We start from the raw sequence: 22816 nt of genomic DNA, 5'->3' as shown, positions 1-22816 counted from the left end.
CAGTATGAGGGCGATGTTGGGCACGTTTTTTCCCCCTTTATCTAGAGGCTTGTACATCGCGTCCCTGCGGACACGATCCATTTTCGACCTCCAGATAAAGCGGAAGATGGCTCGAGTGATCGCCATCGCGCAGGAGTCTGGAATGGGCCAGACCTGCGCCACGTACAGCAACAGCGAGAGTACCTCACACCTGATGACCAGGTTCTTACCCGCAATGGAGAGGGAGCGTCGCTCCCACATGCCCAGTTTCCTTTTCACCATAGCCACTCGCTCCTTCCAGTTTCTAACGCATGCCCCGGTCCCTCCGAACCATATCCCCAGCACCTTCAGGCCGTCAGCCCTGACAGTGAAGGGGACAAAGGATCGGTCAGCCCAGTTCCCAAAGAACATGGCCTCGCTCTTCCCACGATTTACCTTGGCTCCCGAGGCCAGTTCGAACTGGTCGCAGATGTGCATCAGTCTGCGCACCGACAGCGGATCCGAGCAGAAGACGGCGACGTCGTCCATGTACAGGGAGGCTTTTACCTGAGTGCCTCCACTGCCTGGGATCGTCACTCCTCTTATGCCCGGATCCTTCCTGATGGACTCGGCAAAGGGTTCTATGCAACACACGAAAAGGACAGGCGAGAGAGGACAGCCCTGCCTGACTCCAGATTTAATCGGAAAGCTATCTGTTTCCCACCCATTGATTGAGACTGCGCTACTGATGTTAGTGTAGAGCAGTTGGATCCAATTTCGAATTCCCTCCCCAAACCCCATTTTGGAGAGCACATCCCCCATGTAGGTGTGCGATATTCTGTCAAAGGCCTTCTCCTGATCCAAGCTGATGAGGCAGGTATCCACACCCCTGTCCTGTACATAGGCAATCGTATCCCTGAGCAGCGCCAGGCTGTCAGAGATCTTCCTGCCTGGCACAGAGCAGGTCTGGTCAGGGTGAATCACCAATTCCAGAGCGGATTTGACCCGATTGGCGATGACCTTGGACAGAATCTTATAGTCCACATTCAACAGTGAAATGGGTCGCCAATTTCTAATTTCCTCCCTTTCCCCCTTGTGCTTGTAGATGAGGGTGATGATGCCTTTCCTCATGGATTCTGACATACTACCGGCCAGGAGCATACTCTCGTACACTCCTAGCAGGTCTGGGCCGATCAAGTCCCACAGAGCCGAATACAACTCCGCCGGCAAGCCGTCGCTTCCGGGAGTTTTACCCTTCTCGAAGGACTCAAGGGCCTTAGTCAGTTCATCAGGAGTTAGCGGTTTGTCCAGGCTCTCCCGCGTACTGTCGTCTAAGACCTCCGTGATAGAGGACAGGAAGGACTGGGAGGCCGTGCTGTCCGTGGGCTTCACGTCATACAATCCGGCATAAAAGGATTTGCTGATCCTCAGAATGTCGGACCGTGATGACTTTACTGAGCCGTCTTCTTCCTTCAGGCTGCTGATCACAGAGCTCTCTCTGTGTACCTTTTGGAAGAAGAAACGTGAGCACGTCTCATCCTGCTCCACGGAGCGGACTCTGGAACGGAAGATGATCTTGGAGGCCTCCGAGGCAAAGTGCGAGGCTTGCTGGCTCTTCACCTCTTGGAGCTCCTCCTTGACATCCACCCCCATCGACTGCAGCCGGAGCAGATTCTGCATCTTTTTCTGGAGTCGGGACATTTCCCTCTGTTCCTTTCTAGCTTTCTGGGTGCCTTTGAGGATGAAGAACCTCTTGATGCTTCCCTTGGTCGCTTCCCACCAGTGTGTCAGGGACTCAAAGAGGGGTTTCACGGTTCTCCAACCTTTGTAATCCCTCTTGAGCTCCTCAATGTTCTCTGGGGTCAGCAGTTGCACATTTAGCTTCCATGCCCCCCTGCCCACCCTCAGGTCCTTCTCCAAGTGGCAGTCCGCCAGTAGGAGGCAGTGGTCAGAGAAGAACACCGGCTTGACGTCGGTGGATCTGACTGTGAATGCACGGGACACAAACAGGAAGTCTATCCTGGAACGAATGGACCCGTCTGGCCGCGACCAGGTGTATCTACGCTGCGCTCCGTCTGCAGGGTTGCTGAAGACGTCGTGCAGCTTGGCATCCTTAACTGTTTCCATCAGGGATCTGGACGTAGCGTCCAATCTGCTGCCGGCCCTGCCGGATCGTCCAGCCGCGTCGATGATGCAGTTGAAGTCACCGCCCAGAATGACCGGCCTGGAGGTCGCCAGCAGCAGTGGGAGCTGCTGAAAAACCTCCAGCCGCTCAGCCCCTTGTGCCGGGCCATACACGTTAATTAACCGGAGTGGAGCGTTCTTGTACATTACGTCTGCTACGAGGAGTCGCCCGCCCACCACCTCCTTAACCTCGGAGACGGTGAAGTTGCCTCCCCGCAGCAGAATACCCAGGCCGGAGGAACGAGAGTCATTTCCGCCCGACCAGATCGATGGCCCATGGGACCACCATCGTGACCATTGCCTGTAGGAGCTGAGGTACGGTATCGCACACTCCTGCAGAAACAACAGGTCAGCTTTGACCTTGGCTAGGTAGTCCAAGGTCGCAACACATCGCGTAGTAGATTTAATGCTACGCACATTTATGGATACAATCTTTAAACCCATTTTAAAGCATTTATTCTCCTACCAAACCCACTGTCTCTGAGAGTCCCAGACCTTTAGTCTGCTCCTTCATACCCGTAGTGAGCTCAAATTCCTTCACTTTGGATGGGCTGAGGCAGTAGGGCAATTGGTGCTCAATGAAGGGCAAGTTTCCCTCCCTCTGCCCACCCCACCCCACAGGGAATTGGGTAGAAACATTTCACTTAACAACCTTACAGTGAGCTGAGGTGAGATTATCATCCCATTAGTCTGGGCCAATGACCCGGAGCCAAAAGGTTTCATGTTCCAGTCCACTGCATCCAGTCGAGCACCTTGAGATGCTTCCGAGGAAACAGCACCGGATTTGACACCTAAGCAGATTTTGGGCAAAAGAATATTATGCAATTAATTGCAAAACAAACCCCTCAAAACCATTAATAATCAATGTGACAAGACGGCTCATTTGTAAGGAAAGTGTGTCATTTGAAAAGTTTTCTGAGTTAGTAAATATTTTTGCAGTTTTTTTATTCATTCATGGGATGTGGGTGCCGCTGGCTGGGCCAGTATTTATTGCTCATCCCTAGTTGCCCTTGAGAAGTTGGTGGTGAGCTGCCTTCTTGAACTGCTGCAGTCCATGTGGGATAGGTACATCCACAGTGCTGTTAGGAAGGGAGCTCCAGGATCTTGACCCAGCGACAGTGAAGTTACTGACTGCACCTGACTGATTAAGTCCAACATAGATGAATAAAGAAAAACACACTAATCAAAGGCACATTTTGTTTAAGGCTCTGTTTGTGTGTTACCTCTTGAAAAATGCTTCCTATTTTTTAAGAATTGTAAGATAAGGCCATTTGGATCATTGTAGCTCATTCCTTAATACCAACTGGCATGGGCCTTCTGGGCTGAATGGCCTGTTTCTGTCCTATAAATGCTATAGAATCCTAAATTTTGTGGTACAGAGCAGCCTCATGTTGTGTCCAATGACATTTGGGATTCTACAGTATTTACAGCACAGAAACAGATTGCTCGGCCCAGAAGGTCCATGCCTGTGTTAATGCTCCAGACAAGCCTCCTCCCATCCCTCTTCAACTCACCCGATCAGCACTTCCTTCTATTCCTTTCTAACTTCCCCTTAAATGTACATTCACCTCATCTATTCTATTTGAAAGCAAGAGCCACATTCTCAACCCTCTGGATAAAGAAAGTGCTCCTGAATTCCCTTTATATTGGCCACTATCTTTTATTGATGTCCTTAGTTTTTGTCTCTCCCACAAACAAAAGCATCCTCCCTATGAAATCGTCTCACCATCCCAAAGACCTTTATCAAGTCATCCCTCTTTCTCTGGAGGGTGGCGGGGGTGGGGAGGTGAGAGTCCCAGCCTCTTTAATCCTTCCTGATAAGTATCGCCTTTCAATTACAGTATCATCCTAATAAATCCACTTCCCAGTCTCCCTCTACCCCCACCACTCTCTCTCTAGTGTCCCCACATCTTTTGTATGCTGGAGACCAGCACTGTTGACAGCACTCCAAGTGTGGTCCAACCAAGGCTCGATAGAAGCCTCACATAACTTCCTTCCTTTTCAATTCTAACCCTCTAGGAATAAACCCAGTGCCTTGATTGCATTTTTAAATGAGCTTTTTTTAAATGGCCTTATTAACCTGTATCATTATTTCTACTAATTTGTGTATCTGTACACCGCAGATCCCTCTGCTTTTGCACCCCACTTGAAGGCTCATTTTCCACAAAGCGTATATTCAGAAAATTAATCCAATTCCATGTAAGCCATGTGTAATTGAAAACGGCTTGCAATGTGCGCTGGGCAGAATTCTGCATTCCCCTGCTGGCGGGGTTGTAGGCAGGGGGTATCACAGAATCACACAGTGCAGAAGAGGCCCTTTGGCCCATCGAGTCTGCACCGACACGTGAGAAACTCCTGACCTACTTACTTAATCCCATTTACCAGCACTTGGCCCATAGCCTTGAATGTTATGACGTGCCAAGTGCTCATCCAGGTACTTTTTAAAGGATGTGAGGCAACCCGCCTCCAGCACCCTCCCAGTCAGCACATTCCAGACCGTCACCACCCTCTGGGCAAAAAAGTTTTTCCTCGCATCCCGCCCTAAACCTCTTGCCCCTCACCTTGAACTTATGCCCCCTCGTGACTGACCCTTCAACGAAGGGGAACAGCTGCTCCCTATCCACCCTGTCCATGCCCATCATAATCTTGTACACCTCGATCAGGTCGCCCCTCAGCCTTCTCTGCTCCAACGAAAACAACCCAAGTCTGTCCAACCTCTCTTCATAACTTAAATATTTCATCCCAGGCAACATCCTGGTGAATCTCCTCTGCACCCTCTCCAGTGCAATCACATCCTTCCTATAATGTGGCGACCAGAACTGCACACAGTACTCCAGCTGTGGCCTCACCAAGGTTCTATACAACTCCAACATGACCTCCCTACTTTTTAAATCTATGCCTTGATTGATAAAGGCAAGTGTCCCATATGCCTTTTTCACGACCCCACTAACATGCCCCTCCGCCTTCAGAGATCTATGGACACACACGCCAAGGTCCCTTTGTTCCTCAGAACTTCCTAGTGCCATGCCGTTCATTGAATACTTCCTTGTCAAATTACTCCTTCCAAAGTGTATCACCTCACACTTTTCAGGGTTAAATTCCATCTGCCACTTATCTGCCCATTTGACCATCCCGTCTATATCTTCCTGTAGTCCAAGACACTCAACCTCACTGTTAACCACCTGTCCTATGGGTAGCCATACCATTTCTCGGATGGCCTTCCCAATGGGTTCCCACCTGCCCCACCTCTTCGCAGTTTTACGCTGGGATGGGCAAGGCCCTTAACTGGCCAATTATTGACCATGTGAGGGCTGATTCCCACACAGCCTCAATTTAGAGGCTAGTGAGAGGAGCTCATGGAAAGGGGGGAGGAAAGCCAGAAAAGTAACCCTACTCAGGCCTTGGCAGGGTGGGGGAGGGAGGTGGGTAGGAGGAGACACCTCAATTAGCAGCCTCCATTTAACATCAGATGCCCTGCCCCCCCTTACAAAGGACTGGCCCCTGCAGGTCTTCCCTTCTTCCCTGGCCTTTCCACCAACACCCCCACCCACCCTGAGACACCAGAACTTATCTGGTCATGGACTCTTGGGGCTCAGACTCTGGGAACTGCTTGCAGTCTCAGTCCTGGCCACTGCAACTTCTGGCGCTGTTGGGGCTAAAGCTGCCAGCCAATCAGATTGGTCGGAGCTCTTAGAGGCAGGACTCACCCCCCATTGTGGGGCGGAAGTCCCACCTCTAGCCAAGTAATGTTTGTAGGAGTGATAAATGGCTGCAGGACAGCCGACTCCTCAGATGGCAGGAAGAGAATCCCCACCATCCTAAAAATCCTGGCCACTGTCTTTCAGATGAGATAGTAAATTGATGTCCTGCCTGCTCTCTCCTGTGGATGTAAAAAAATCCCATGACACTATCTTAAAGAGGAGCAGGGGAGTTGTCCCCCACTGTCCTGGCCAATATTGATCCCTCACAATAACAGATGATCTGATTATCACATTGCTGTTTGTGGGAGCTTGCTGTGCGTTTCTGACCTTACTATGCTTCAGAAGTACTTTATTGGCTGTAAAGCATTTTGGGACAATTACAGGAGTTTTCTGTCTTTGCAATGGTAAGGATATCTTTTTATTGTTAGATAGATTTTCGATTGACAAGGGAGTCAAGGGTTATGGGGGGGGCAGGCAGGAAGGTGGAATTAAGGTTATAATCAGATCAGCCCTGGTCTTATTGAATGGTGGAGCAGGCTTGAGGGGCTGAATGGCCTACTCCTGCACCAAATTCTTATGATCCTATTCTCCCCTTCTCCCTTGAAGGTACTGATCAGACTGTCACAGCCTCTACTAATGCCATATTTTGCCCAAGTAGCCATTTGTCTTGTGTGTGCCTGAACCATGAAGCCATTCACCAGCGGGAGAAGCACTGGAAACAGGGTCTTGTTGCTGGATGAAGGGACTATGGTGGAAAGCCACAAAACCTGCTTTTAGCCCCAATTAAATTTCAAAGGGCATCTTCAAACCCAAGAACAAGGTGCTCCTCCCCTGTCAGCCAACCGTTCATTCACTGTTTCCTGCAGTTGCCACTGAATAATTATTAGCAAGAGGAACTCGTAGCTAATTTTTAAAAATCACTTCTGAGCTTAAGGTGCAGAATCTGATTATTCCTGCTCCTGCTGACAATGACTATGACAAATTGGCCCCTCAAAAATGTTAGTGCATTTTTAGATACCCTACATAAAATTTTAATGCCCTGCTGAGATTTGTTCCTTTGGTATCTCACTGATCACTTTGTGTTCAGTGACACTGATTTCCTCGTTGACAAACTCCTGATTCCAATGGTAATGAATTGCAGCTCTAGGCAGCTGGTGTTTTTTATGACTCTGTATGCAGTACTTTTATTTTGTTAATCAATCTTCTTGTGTAAATCAGGGCCACCTTGCTATACAGGGCTATCTCCTCGCATGAGAGGTGAGGTGAGGGTGACTGCTCTTGACATCAAGGCAACATTTGACTGAGTGTGGCATCAAGGAGCCCTGGCAAAACTAAAGTCAATGGGAATCAGGGGGAAAACTCTCCGCTGGTTGGAGTCGTACCTAGCACAAAGGAAGATGGTTATGGTTGTTGGAGGTCAATCATCTCAGCTCCAGGACATCACTGCAGGAGTTCCTCAGGGTAGTGTCCTATGCCCAACCATTTTCAGCTGCTTCATCAGTGACCTTCCTTCCATTAGAAGGTCAGAAGTGGGGATGTTCACTGATGATTGCACAATGTTCAGCACCATTCGCGACTCCTCAGATACTGAAGCAGTCCATATCCATATACAGCAAGACCTGGTCAGGCTTGGGCTGACAAGTAGCAAGTAACAATCATGTAATACAAGTGCAATGAACATCTCCAACAAGAGAGAACCTAACCATCGCCCCTTGACATTCAATTATATTATCATCGCTGAATCCTCCACAATCAACATGCTGGGGGTTACCATTGACCAGAAACTGAACTGGCCTAGCCATATAAATAAGTTGGCTATAAAAGCAGGTCAGAGGCTTGGAATTCTGTGGCGAGTAACTCACTTCCTAACTCCCCAAATCCTGTCCACCATCTACAAGGCACAAGTCAGGAGTGTGATGGAATACTCTCTTGCCTGGAAGAGTGCAGCTCCAATAACACTCAAGAACCTCAACACCATCCAGGACAAAGTAGCCATTAATTGGCATTCCACCCCCACCTTCAACATTTATTCCCACCACCACCAACGCACGGTGGCAGCAGTGTGTGTACCATCTACAAGATGCACTGCAGCAACTCACAAAGGCTCCTTAGGCAGCACCTTCCAAACCCATGACCACTACCACCTAGAAGGACAAGGGCAGCAGGCGCATGGGAACACCACCAGCTGGAAGTTCCCCTCCAAGCCACGCACCATCCTGACTTGGAAATAAATCTCCGTTCCTTCACTGTCACTGGATCAAAATTGTGGAACTCCCTCCCTAAAAGCAGTGTGGGTGTGCCGACACCACAGGGCCTGCAGCGGTTCAAGAAGGCAGCTCACCACCACCTTCTCAAGGGCAATAAATGCTGGCTTAGCCAGCGACGCCCACATCCCGTGAAAGAATAAAAAAAAGGTTGAGTAAGTAACCTCACCTTTGAATTTGTTTTTTTGATTTCTCTCTCTATGTGCTAGGCCAATCCCTCTCAGTACTTCTTCACTGGGCTGAATAGACGAGACAATGGCTACTACATGACCTTACTTTCAGTGCTGTCCGCTGGATCAGAGGGTTGCAGTTAATGGTTGGGGGGGGCGGGGGGGGGGGAGGAGAAGCGGGCGGAGTGCGGCAAGAAGGAAATTGACACAGAACAAATGAGTTTCAGTCTGGGAGAGGACAGCCATGATCTTATTGAATGACGGGACAGGCTTGAGGGGCCGAATGGCCTGCTCCTGCTCCTATTTCCGATGTTCTAGGTGACCAAATTGGAGACAAAGCAGCTGAGCTTGCGTGTTGGCCATCAGCTGAGAACCATTTAACCAGTTAGCTGGAGAACAGCTGGGTCGATCTGAACTTGAGGGGTTTATTTTTGGAGGTGGACATGGGAAGGGTAAATCTGAAACTGACCCTCGTGTTTTTCGCCACCTTACCCTGAGCACTTTCAAGGTTTTAAGATTAATACCCAGAGTCAAAAATGGGATCAGTAAGTGCTTGTCCAAGTTCTATTTAGTTGGGACCAACATTCAAAGTAACGTGATCCAAACTGATCCAACTCAGATCACTTTGGGTTTGCAGACCCCATTCTTACTTAAAAATCAGCAAAGGGTATCAGGCCTATCCTGGGTACATGATTATTTCCATGGAAGTCATTTTATTTTGGGCAGAGAATAAAGTCAATGTTCCCCTCCCCTACTCTCCCCCCACAACCAGTGGATAGGAAGGAAATAAATCAGCTCCAATCCCCCTAACTGCTGTTCAGAAACCTCGCTAGAGGATGGGACATCGGTGAATAATATTACAGAGTTCACATAATTCCAGCACAAACTTTCAAAAGGACATTTTCAAACCCCACGCCTAATCCTGCCCTCCCCGGATAGCCATTCGCGCTTTTCAACAGGAATCACTGGACAGTGAGCAGGAGGGAAGAAATGCACAAATGAGGATATTGGACAGAGGTGGGATTGGACTTTACTGTGATGCCTTCTGCAGTGGAGCAGTGTGATGCCTCACTGATCAATGAATAATGGATATGCGAGGTACTGGTGGGAGTGTGTCAACTGTATCACAGAAATGGGCGTGAAATTGCTTTAGGTCCATTTTTGAGCCTGAAATCAGCGCACTCCAACTGGGACCCCTGAGGCAGGCTGGAGATTGGGCCTTGGGTCTCATTAGAGGTGAGCTGCCACAGCCTCGCACGCTTCTGGCCATGTTAAAGACACAGTTCGAGCCGTTTGGAAGCTGGTGTCTGAAGAATCCCCAGCGGATGGGGCCTGGTTCTGGGCTGCCCCACTTGGCAGGAGGGCCAGGAAACCAGGCAACAGGCCACTCGTTTACACATGCAAGTGACCCACGGCCTGTTTTCAGAAGGAATCACTGGACCCAATTGGGTTGGTCACCAAAATTGACCTTCTGTCCTTCCTTTTTACATCAGCAGAAGGGATGCAGTGACTTCAACGATTCCGGGAGAGAAAAGGAACCGGTTTAAAACCAAACAAGTGTGGGCTTTTAAAAAAAATAAAATAATTCACTCTTGGCACGTGAGCATCACTGGCAAAGCTAGAATGCATTGCCCATCCCTTAATGCCCCTTTGAGAAGGTGGTGGTGAGCTGCCTTCTTAAACCACCGCAGCCCATGTGGTGCAGGTACACCCACAGTGCTTTAATACGACTTGAGTGCCTTGCTCAGCCATTGTAGAGGGCAGGTGAGGGGCAATCACAGTGCTGTGAATCTAGAGGCACATATAGGCCAGACTGCGTATGGGTGGCCAGGTCAACTTCTGGAGGACACTAGTGAGTAATTTTCAGTAGCTTTATGACCATCATTGATGAGATTAGCATTTTATTCCAGATTTACAAATTACTTGAGTTTAAATTCCCCCAGTTGCCATGATGGGATTTGAACTCATGAACATTCACGGGCCTCTGAATTACTAGTTCAGTGATATGCTCCCATCCCTATATACTGGGAGCTGACATAACTGTGTAGGATTTCCCCTCCTGCGATATCATCAATTGCCACATCACTGATAGAGATTGTTGTCCACACGCCACTATCTCCACAATGGGTTTCACTCCCACTCTTGACATCTTCAGGATTGCACTGCAGGGAGAATTCCACACACTATCTTTGCTGCCTCCCCATGTCAACACTTGTGACCCTTTGGAGGCTGCTCTGGCAATTCGACAACAAGAAAGTCAGACTCTATCTCGATCAAACTTTATCAGAAAATGTTTGCGCAAACGGCTCTCATTTTATTTTTTCAAAATTGAGGACAACACCATGGATGGTCAGGAAAGAAGACCACACAGAGCAAGCCGTGAGGAGCTATAGCAAACCTGAGGGTAAAAAAAAAACCTGCAGATTGGGAAACTTTGCCAAATATTGATTCACTCGCTGGGGTTTCATGTGCCAACTTCTGAGGTATAAGGCTTGATTTTAGCCTTCGCCATTAACCCACCTCCCCAGCTCGTTTCTGGGGCAGTTAAAATATGCAGGGACTCAGCCACACTGCACCTGCCTGATCTGGTCGCCTGCAGCTTTAAATTCCAGACAAGAAGAAGATTCGCACAAAGCCAGGGGAATCCATCTCCAATGTGCAGGTTGGGCTGCAATTACATCATTAGGGACTGATAGCTGAGGAGACAGAAACTGTGGTACCTTTATCAGGCTCGACCTGTCGGAAACATCAACATGGCCAGAAGGCAAGTTTGTAAATTAGATAAAGGTTCCTTGTGGGCCAAGGTGAGTACGAGGGTTTCTCCAGGTCCTACAAGGAAGACTTGAGCCTCCTCTGCTCCAGGGTTTCGTACTGATCAGGATTCCACAACCACTATTTGCATTTATATGGCGCCTTTAACACAGTAAAACACCACAAGGCACTTCACAGAAGGCGTTACCAAAGAAAATTTGACACCAAGTCACACAAGGAGATATTAAGGACAGCGGACCAAAAGCTTGGTAAAAGGGGCTGGTTTTAAGAAGTGCCTTGAAGGAGAAGAGAGAGGCAGAGATGTTTAGGAAGGGAGTCTAAAACTGAAGCGGCTGAAGGCGTGGCCATTAATGGTAGGGCAGTAAAAATCAGGATGAGCAGGAAACCAGAATTGAGTGCAGAGGTGTCATAAGGTTGGAGGAGATAACCAGAGACAGATTTGAAAACAAGCGACAGAATTTTAAAACTGAGGCATTGCTGGACCAGACAGGTCAGTGAGCACAGTGGTTGATGGCCGAACTGGACTTGGTGGGTGTTTTCTGCTCTGAGTCACTGATTTTCTTCCGTTATCCGCAGTTAAATGGATGGTTTCCACTTCAGCTGATGTAACCCTGCTCCAAACTCATCTTTTCTTACTGATAATATTTTGCCAGAGCATTTCTTTCAAAGGCTAAAAGGGAGGATAGTTTGTCGATGGTTTGTATAAAGGAGCCAGCTTGAGAGCTTAAACTTGTCTACTGAATAACGCTTGAGGTCAGCTGCTTACTGTCATAGAATCATAGAATGGTTACAGTGCAGAAGGAGGCCATTCAGCCCACTGAGTCTGTGCTGGCTCTCTGCAAGAGCAACTCACCTAATTCTACTTCCCTGCCTTTTTCTTGTAGCCCTGCAATATTTTTCTTTTCAGATAGTTCAGAAAACCAAATAAGAGAGAAAGAGTGATGGGGTAGATGTAACTGCATGTGTAAAAGAGGATATACCAATTGAGGCATCAAGAATATCCACCAGGATGAAATTCTTGTGTAACTTTGTGACAAAATATGGATAGCTTTTCTATCATCTGTACAACTGGCACAAGTTCACAGGGAAGAATTCTTGGCAGCCAGAAATTTCCAAAGCCAATTCCACTTTGGCCTTTTCTTGTTTTATGCTCGCTTATAATTTGAAATATGTTAAGAGTGATCCAAGCTAGAAGGCTGATTTCCAGCTCAACTGCTCAGTCTTGTACATCAGTAATTGATCAACAGCCAAACAATGTGCACAATGTCACTTTAATCGGCCGACATTTTGTTGCGGAATGTCAGAACCGAGACTACGCTGTAGCTCCTCCTCAAAACCCCAAAGAAGCCTCGCATTTACATAGCACAGCAAGATCCCACAAACAGTAATGTGGTAATGAGCTTATAGCCAGTTTTTGTGGTGTTGATTTACTCTTCTTCAAAATAGTGCCACGGGATCTTTTATATCCACCCGCGCAGGCAAGCATGGCCTTGGTTTAATGTCTCATCTGTAAGACAGCGCTGCTGACTGTGCAGCTGTCCCTCAGTACTGCACTGGAGCGTCAGCCTTGGTTTTTGTCCTCAAGCCTGGAGTAGGACTTGAACCCAGAACCTTGCGACTCAGAGACAAGAATACCACCAACTGAGCCATGGCAGACATGCACAAAACCCCGAAAGCAAATGCACAAATCTAATTTACGAGCACTTTATTTTGCACTGTAACGAGTGAAAGGCATTTATTTTTTAGTCAGAGCCCTGGGAACTGTGAAGATGAAGTTATCACTCTAATCTGGGACTTAATTGGTGCAAGTCAAGTGTTGTAGACTTGCTACCATTCTGGAACTTCAAAACAGTTTCTTCAATTTGCACTCTGCAGCTTCCTGACAATGCAGCTGCTGAGTTTAAATGTTGCTCTGTTGTAGGGGAATATCTTAACAGAAGGACTCATGCTCTTCCCTACAAAGCCTCACATGACGATTACCTTTACACAAAAAATTTCTTGGCAAAAGCAATGAACAAATTGTACCCAAGGTAATTTTTTCCCATCTTCTTGCTTTCAAATACTAAGGGAAGAACAACCCGTGTTAAAAGGTCAGAGGCTAGGAATCCTGCGACGAGTAACTCGCCTCCTGACTCCCCGAAGCCTTTCCACCTTCTACAAGGCACAAGTCAGGGGTGTGATGGAATACTCCCCACTTGCCTGGATGATTGCAGCTCCCACAGCACTCAAGAAGCTTGACACCGGCCAGGACAAAGCGGACTCCTTGATTGGCACCACATCCACAAACATTCACTCCCTTCACCACCGACGCAAAGTGGCAACTGTGTGTACCATCTACAAAATGCACTGTAGCAACTCGCCAAGGCTCCTAACACAGCACATTCCAAACCCACAACCCCTACCATCTAGAAGGGCAAGGGCAGCAGACACATGGGAACACCATCACCTGGAAGTTCCCCTCTAAGCCACTAACCATCCTGACTTGGAAATATATCACCGTTCCTTCACTGTCGCTGGGTCAAAATCCTGGAGCTCCCTCCCTAACAGCACTGTGGGTGTACCTACACCACATGGACTGCAGCGGATCAAGAAGGCAGCTTACCGCCACCTTGTAGGGTTTTGGTTGGTGGTTCGAGAAAGGAAAGGAAATAAGAAAGAAATTGCATTCATCGTGCCTCAGATCATTCCAAATCCTGTCACATCCAGTAAAATACTTTGGAAGTGTAATGATCACAGTACCAAAAGAAGAAACAATGGACGAGCAAGGTATAAGGAAGTACAGGTAATAAGGTCTCAAAAACAACAGCAGGGCTGCAACCTTTGTCTCACGTTCACAAGATGGATACTATTTCTACTTATCCCTACAACTAGCCTATATTCATAGAAAAGAACTGTTGGGAGCCAGAAATTCCCAAAGTCAATTCCACTTGATGCCAACTCACATTTCAGTCTTGGCTGCATATAGAGTTGGCTCTGCCCCTATGCTGGAAGCTTAGAAGGACAATATCCAGAAGTTCACTGGGGACCAATAACAGCTCATGGCCCCACAGGCTGTCAAGTCTAACAAATCACATTACTGGTATTAATCAATGTAATTATAATTGAGAATTTTTGTTGCAGTGAAAATAAGTCAACAGATTGCGCCTGCACTACTGACTTCAGGGTTCTTGGGAAGCAATTATCCTGGTCCTGCAGAGCTCAGGGTTCAAGATAAAGGGTGGATTGGTGTCAATAAATTTAAACTGAATGCCATAAAAGGAGGAAGGTGGTCTTGTGGCGCAGTGGGTAGCGTTCCCTGCCTCTGAGCCAGGAAATTCCAGGTTCAAATCCCACTCTAGAACTTGATGGCCACGAGTGGTGCACGGTCAAACCGGTCAAGTGACAACTTGTACATCCTTCCAACACACTGCAGTGGCAGGTGGTAAGAGCGGGAGAGATTCGTGGTCAGCCATGTGATGGAAAGAAGTTGGAACCTCTACCATCACTGTCCATAGCCCCAGGCTACAACATGCTTGTAAAACTGCATGTTGCCACACAACTCGGACGGGGCAATTGGCTGGACGGCTGGTGTGGATCAGATTGGTGCCAATAGCGTGGAGTTCGATTCCGCATTCTGGCTGGGGTAGATTCGGGACTTGCCTCCTTGCCCTTGGTGGCACTATGGGTGGGGCCTGCCTTTGGGGAGAGAACTGAAGGAAAAAAATGTGGCTCTTGCAATCTAAATTGACGCAATAGTTTACATACTAAATATGACGCCCTTAAGACTCTGTTGATGTTATTATATATTTCCAATAATCTAGAAACTTTCATTGCAACATCCATGAGTTTTAAAGCATTTAGGGAAAAGCATATGTTTCTGCTTAAACCTTTTCATAGCCTGTTTCAATAATGGTATTTCAACACCATAAGAGTTTTGTTTTATGACTTGGCATCTAAAAGTTGCAGTTTACGGCCAAGAATAATTCATTTGTGGTTTCAAATTCATATTCAAATTAAAACAAATTGCATTAACCAATTCCGCTTTCACCTATTAAGGAAGTGGAGGGCAGTCGCAATCCTTATGCTTCAGTCTAGTTCAAACTGTGGCAAATTCCTCAAATCCAATTCCACAACAATGGCCGAAGATTAAGCACAAGTTCTGCAGGATGGTCTATATAACAAATGTTGGCATAAAAAATTTCCACAGGAGCTATGCTCATCTCCATTCCAGAACACACTGCCTTCTCATAAAAGGGAATAGTTCAGATTCATGTACTGTGCCTGAGACGTCAGCTTAGTTGTGATCAGACTAGGCCTGATAGTATAAGGAATACAGGGGCAATGAGGCATTGCATGAAAAGGACTCAATGATCTTGGGTTCTCCTCCCAGAAGTCAAATGCAGCACTGAAGTGGGAATTCCACACTGCCACCAGGAATTTCCTTGGAGCAGCAGATAATGTTCCACCCAATTTGTGAAACTGCCCATTTCATGAAATGGCCAGTCAAATGGGTAGCCTACCTGCACAACTCATGAAACTGGCAGTTTGACCACCCGGTTCATGAAATGGGCATTGGGAAACTTACCCAATTCATGAAATGGCCAACTTTTAGGAACAAAAAATAAAATTTCATTCACAAATGTATAATCGGCTTAATTCTGTTTACTGTCCTCTTATGTGCCTTTATTCAATGTACATTTCAGATCCATTGTGACATCCAAACATTTCAAGTTCATTGGTTTATGTTCTGTTATAGGTTTAGTCCATGATGTTAAGCTTGTTCACTGCAATAGGCTTGAGCAACAATTCCATGAATAAGATTTTAAAACCTGTACACAGCACTGGCCACTCCATGAAATAAGCAGTCAAACTGCTTGTTTCATGATCCGTCCAATGGGTTTGTCCAGTTCATGAAATGGACAGTTTCACAAATTGGGTGTAACATCTAGATATATTCTAGCAAACAACTATAGCGTCGAGGTTTCTGTAGTCCCAACCAGAGTCAAGACTAGCAAAGGCTGAGAAAGAACTGTATTTGAACTACAATGTCCTGTCGATGTAAAGTGCGACTACTTCAGATTGACTCTGGTATAGTGTAAATTTGATGTGAGAAATGGCTAGCCTACTCGTAGTTACAGAACTGCAGATACTTTAGCATGTTATTTACATCTTAGCATTGACAAGGTACCTCCTACTTTGCATTGTGTACATTTAGCTGTGGTTAAGATTTTCATTAACTTCCCCAATGGTTTAGTGGGTAAATGCATCGCAAAGGCCAGGAAAGTGGGAAGTTTGCATTGTCCGGGTGCTACCATTGTGACATCATCCATCCACTCGGCAGAAGAAAAATGAACCAAATTTCCCACCTCTGAATCTTCCCCAGTGAAGAGTTTGTGAGGGTAAATGTTACTTGAGGACACAATTGGCTTTATCTGTGATGCACTTTCACCCCCTCTCTCACTGGCTAAACAGTAATCAATGCCTGGGTTTGTGAATGAAGAATGGACACTTGTGGAGGGGCCTGATACCAGCAACTTGAGAAACTGGACCCAGGATTAACCCCTGCCTTCAGCAGAGGAGGTATAATGAAAGGAACACCCTAGAATTAATGTTGAAAACTTGAGTCTTTATCTGACCACCCCACATGCTCCAAGGGTCAAACAATTACAACTTCAGTGAAGAATGATCATTAGCTGTGTGCCCCAGTGGACAGTAGTTCAAACCATCATTTGATTCTGTTCCAGTAATCTATAAAGGTTGATTAGCTGATCAGAAAACTTTGCTGGTAATTGTGATAACTGAGAGGTGGGCAGCCTGTGATCTTCATTAGAATAGTTTTTTGACCTTGCAAACCATGCTTTCGTCTTCATCAAGGGGATATATTCTGTCAGCTAACACAGACACGAAAAGTTATTTTGAATTTTACTGCGTTTCCTACATACAAGAAGAGAGTTGTGTTTACTTAATGACCTGAACCTCCCTTGGAAATGTCCCAATACACCTCACATACAATGGATTTCAATCAGCGTTGTCAGGTAGATAAGTGCAGCTATAGTTTTTTTTAAAAAACGCAGACAGCATGTTGGAATGTTGACCAGAATACCGGGAGAACTTGTTGAATAGTGCCACTGGATCTTCACCTCAACCAGTTCAGTAAGTGGAAAGGTCCTCAGTTTAGCAACTTGTCTGAAATTACAGCATTTCAGACTACCCTGCAGTGCACCAGTTCTGCACTTGACAGCTAACCTAGATTTTGTGCTGCAGTCCTGGAGTGGGGCTTGAATTCATTATCTTCTGATGCAGAGGCGAGGGTGCTATCGACCGAGCGACAGCTGAGATTGAGTACACTTGTCCTGCAAATCTCTTGACCTGCAATGTCTTGCGTAAGTGAAGTTCCGCCAATTGTGCCCCACGCTTGGCCTGGGGCCACGCTTATCGGTACAGCCGGATGTTGCTTTACCTGCTGGTGCAGTTCAACAGCAGAACCACCCTAGCCTCCCTCCGGACAATTGAAACAGGATAGTCGAGAAGCATAATGGTTGTTTTCCTTAATTACTAGTCACAGTTTTTAATCAATGTATGGATCTTATGATGATCCCTATTAAGCTCCATGGAATGGATTATGAATGCATCAATTTGGATTTACTGGGCAGTAATGCCATCGTTGGCTATGCAGTGCAAACCACACACAAAAAATGTTGGCATCGAAACAAATTCTTGTACACGGCCAAGCGACTACAGGTGGCCTGCAGGAAACTAAAGCCCATGTTTGGTGGAGGGTAACGTAGAAACAAGTCAATCTGCTTTATGCCAGCTCTACCGAAAAGTGAGGCCCCGGGCCAAGCATGGGGCACAATTGGCGCAACTTCACTTAACGCAAGACATTGCAGGTCAAGAGATTTGCAGGACAAGTGTACTCAATCTCAGCTGTTGCTCGGTCGATAGCACCCTCACCTCAGCATCAGAAGATAATGAATTCGAGCCCCACTCCAGGACTGCAGCACAAAATCTAGGTTGGCTAATAGAATGTTATCATTTATTGTGAGGGGAATTGAATACAAAAGTACAGAGGTTATGCTTCAGTTGTACAGGGCACCAGTGAGGCCACATCAGGAGCACTGCGTACAGAATTGGTCACCTTATTTAAGGGCGGATGTAAATGCGTTGGAAGCAGCTCAGAGAAGGTTTACCAGACTAATAGCCGGAATGGGTGGGTTGTTTTATGAGGAAAGGTTGGACAGACTAGGCTTGTGTCCGCTGGAGTTTAGAAGAGCAAGAGGTGACTTGATTAAAACATATAAGATCCTGAGGGGTCTTGACAGGATGGATATAGAGAAGATGTTTCCTCTTGTGGAAAAATCTAGAATTAGGGGTCACTGTTTAAAAATATTTAAAACAGAGGTGAGGCAAAACCTTTTCACTTGGAGGGTCGTGAGTCTTTGGCACTCTCTTCCTGAAAAGGCGATGGAAGTGGAGTCTTTGCATATTTTTAAGGCAGAGGTGGATAGATTCTTGGTAAGCAAAGGGGGCAAAAGGTTATTGGGGGTGGGTGGGATGCAGATTTCAGGGTTACTATCAGATCAGCCATGATCTTATTAAATGGCGGAGCAGGCTCGAGGGGCTGAATGGCCTACTCCTCCTTGTTCGTATGCTTTTTATATTTAACATGGCAGTCAAATATCTTGCAGGAATGGCCACAAGATATTTAAATGCTGCCACCACCTATACTACTGAAGCCCAGCAAAAGTCATTGCTTTGGGGAGAGGGAGAGAGAAAGGGTGAAACAATTGAAAGAATTTAAAGCTTCTGAAAGCGCGATGACATTATATTAGAGAAGATTCTGTTCTTTCCACTCGCTCTAAAACAAATTGCACAATGCAATAATGCATTAGTCCCAGTAGAATTTACTCATTTGCAAAATATATTAACTGATACATACACCAATAGTTCTAGTGTTTTGCAATTCTCCATTTAATAGAAACTGTTCAATAATTTAAATATTTTATATAACTTAATTTTGTCACTACAATAATTGTGATTACAATCCTTAAAGCTGACAGTGTCCAAGTTTGGCCCACTGCTCATCCACATTCTTATTGGAACGTTTAGCCCTAAAGACCCAGCCTTCAGTGCCTTTGAAGAATTGGGAGTAACTGTTGGATTGGGTTGGCTAACAATGTGGTTCCATCACTAACCATGTGCAGACTGAAGAATGTGTACTAGATATTGGCTGTAGAATCGCTGGGTAATCAATTGTACTTGATATAGCACATATATGGCTCTGTGTCCAATTTTTGATGAAACGCTTTGTGACATTTTCCTATGTTTAAAGGCACCGTGTAAGCCCAATTTGCTGTAGCTGGCCCAAGGTTATTCGATCGTGAAGGACTTCACAGCCAAGACAAATCCTGCCACCACCCAATGGCCACACAAGCACAATAGCAGCATACACACACAGCTATCAGGGGAGCAAAGCTGGTGTATTCCCCTCCCTCATTCAGGGATGCAGAGGATCCTTGTGCTGACTCCGCCTCAACTGAGTCATCACAGGCTAGGGGATCAAATCTTCAACCTTTCAGATCCCTGTGGTGCGACTCATCAACTCAAAAAAGGGAAAACAAAACACAATCTCTCTCAATGTTAGGACGTCCCAAAAGACTCCGTAGCCCGTGAAGTACTTTTAAAGTGTAGTCACTGTTGTTGTGTAGGAAACTCTGCAGCCAATTTGCACCCAGCAAGCTCCCACAAACAGCTACGTGACAATGACCAAATAATCTGTTTTAAGTTGACACCCGGAAGAACTCACTGCTCTTTCTCAAGATAACGCCCTGGGATCGTTTTACGTTTACCCGAGAGGGTAGGTGGGACCTCGGGTTAACGTTTTAACTGAAAGTTGGCACCTCCGACAGTGCAACACCACCAAGCCCCTCCTCCCCACCCCATCACGCACCCCAGTGCTGCAGTGGACCTCAACGCCTTAACCGGCTGAGACATCAGGCTGAGCTGCCGGAACATAGCCAAGATTATCAGCATTCTAATTTGACATTCTTCAGGGGGAAAATCGACAAACAGAGCACTTATTGTGAGAGAATGCGATGCAGAATGCTGAGGTAATGGCAGGTGCTAAAAGGAGCCAACCTGCTCCAAACATCTCCTTAACAATACCCATTAAGAAAGTATTCAGCCTCTCAAGGTCTGGCAGTGAAGGTCAAGGATAGACTCATTGCTGTCATCCTCTTGGCAATATTCCATCAATGTAACTGACAGGAGTGTCGTCATGAAACAAGGAAATAACTGCACACACCACCATCTCTGACATTGACCTCCACTACGTAAAACCCGCCTAACCTAACAAATGGGAATAGCTTATCCTTGGCTGGAAGGCAGGCTTCCTTAGCTGGAGGGAAAAGGACTAATTTTGATGGAGTTTCCCCAATGATACCGTCCAATGTAGGACCAAGCCACTCGGCCTGGCAAAGGCCTGAAGTTTTAGGCCCCAGTGGGGGGGCAAGCACAGAGGCAGGAAGGCACATAAAGTCGTGCAGCCGGCCAGCGGGGCGATTTACTGGCACCATGCCATCCCTCAGCCATTTTCCTGGAGGCAGGATGGGTTGGTGGGGTGGGGTGGGGAGTGCTGGTGGCAGGGCCACCTGTCTGCTCATGTCAAGTTCGCCAATTCAGCTAGCTAAAGACCTAGTAAGGCCTACCGTCTCCAGAGACAAAAGGGAACAGCGTAACTGCCTGCAGTTACCCCTCCACAATGGCGGTTCAGTTGCTGAAGGCATGTTTTATGTTAGTTAAAATAGTTGGCGAGAGGGTGCCTCCATCTTGAAGCGTCCCCTCTCTCTAACTTACCTGTAAAGTCAGTTTGCTCCTTCTTCAGTGCTGGGGGGGCCTCTTACGGGTCCTCAAGCTTAGGGAGGCCACCTGTCGCCCTTCACTGGATGTCAAGGCCAGCCCCTAGTTATTAAATCGGCCAGCTCGGGGTTTGTCACTGCCGGGCGACTGTTCCTCACAGAGTGTGGGATTCTGACCCCCATTTGACCCGCTTGCCGGGGTCCCAAAGGTCAAGAGGGGAATTCCTGCCCAAAGATCCAGTAGTTGGTGCATGGTTGATTGCTGAGGCAACAGTTAAAGTAGAAGCTACAATTGGCCTCAGTGTCTCTGATTTGGTTCCAGAGCGTGAGGCTACTGAATGAGAAAAGGGCCGATCCTGGATGTGAAGCCCCCCAAAGCCAAGCAGCTTGCGGAAACACACGGCAACTGCATAACAAAGAACAGCCAATGGGGCACAGCACAAGGACTGCCTGCGGGTGACACCTGGGTCCCTTCGGGATTGAAAATTGGGATGAACAAAAGAAAAGTAACTGTTTAAAGTGATACCATTTGAGAAACGGAAGAAAACAGATCTTATACTATTGCTTTAGTGATATAAACGTCCCCCCCATTTTAAAAAAAAACTAAATGTTTATTTGGAACACGTACCATAGATGTCGGCATGTAGGACAATCTTTGAAGCCTCGAAAATCCCTCCAAAAATGTATGCGCCAAGTATAAAAGTGTGGGTATGGGTGGTCGCCATTTTGAAATTTCATCATGACACCAAGAATGGGTGTGTCTGAAATTCCTACACACCTTTGCAACGTAGCCTGCTTGATCCCTTACATCCAGTTATAAGGCATCGGCAAGTAAAACACGGACTTGTGGGGTGAAATATTGAGGCGGACTACTAACGCGAGCATAGCATTGTCGTGGCTGAAAAGAGGGGTCAACTTACATGCCAGGTGTCTGCAAAAACATAACTTTTGGGGCCAGAAAACAGGGTCGGCTTATACGCTGAGTGAACTTATATGCTGCGATTTATGGTAACTATTTTATGCTGAATTATAGCTTACAATAATTGTACAATAGGAGTCCTACATTGCCAGCTGTACTGTAATACAGAATTTGCACAATGTATCAAATCTAATCCTCTGGAGGGTTAACACAGTTTATATTGCATTAAAACTCTGAGTGGTCGTTAACTTCAGCAATAGAATATTGGACTCGCTTGAAAGAATTCCAGTATTTGCTTGTCATTCATAGCTGGAATCCCACACCATTGATGGGTCTAGTCTGTGGGTGCAATGAATCATATACAGAATACCAATGGTACTAAGTTCAACCCCTGATCCATTAGTCTACAACTAGACCTGACACACCACATCAATGAAGCAAAACAGCGGGAAAAACAGCACTTTCCAAACACTTCCAGATCAATAAAAATTATACGAAAAAAATCCTAATGAGATAAGCCAGTGGGATGGATCTGCCTGGATTTCAAGGTCAGAATGCCAGGGATTGGAGGACTTGAAGTCAAGGCTTACCCTACTGGTGACCGAGTTAGATACAGGGAGAAAAAGCAACCAGCTCTCCCTGATCGCAGTAGAGCGATCCCTGCTAGAAAGCTAGTATGTGAGGAGAGGCTTGCCAAGGCTCCTTCAACCCTCCCAACCCACAATCTCTACCACCTGGAAGGACAAGGGCAGGAGGTGCATGGGAACACCACCACCAGCAAGTTCCCTCCAAGCCACACATCATCCCATTCCTTCACTGTCGCTGGATCAAAATCCTGGAACTCCCTTCCCTAACAGCACTGTGGGTGTACCTACACCACATGGACTGCAGCAGTTCAAGGCGGCAACTCACCACCATCTTCTCAAAGGCAATTAGGGATGGACAATAAATGCTGGCCTAGCCAATGTCACCCACATCCCTGGAATGAACGAGAAAAAAGGAGAGGATTTAA

General features: G+C 46.7%; 1 protein-coding gene across 5 annotated transcripts in view; it reads right to left on the bottom strand.

Moving 5' to 3' along the window:
• The window catches only part of luzp1 (leucine zipper protein 1), a 138019-nt gene that overhangs the window by 33006 nt on the left and 82197 nt on the right, over positions 1–22816 (bottom strand). Inside the window, exon 1 of one of the 5 annotated variants that reach the window (XM_078567319.1) lies at positions 7226–7372. The exons of the other annotated variants lie outside the window; for them this stretch is intronic. The gene's annotated coding sequence lies outside the window, so the exon portion shown is untranslated. Of the gene's footprint in view, positions 1–7225; positions 7373–22816 lie in introns of those variants that run through there. 5 annotated transcript variants of the gene reach the window in all.

Source organism: Cetorhinus maximus, chromosome 21 (assembly GCF_964194155.1).
Source record: "Cetorhinus maximus chromosome 21, sCetMax3.hap1.1, whole genome shotgun sequence".
NCBI classification, from domain to species: domain Eukaryota; kingdom Metazoa; phylum Chordata; class Chondrichthyes; order Lamniformes; family Cetorhinidae; genus Cetorhinus; species Cetorhinus maximus.
This window is presented reverse-complemented; position numbering and strand designations above follow the sequence as displayed.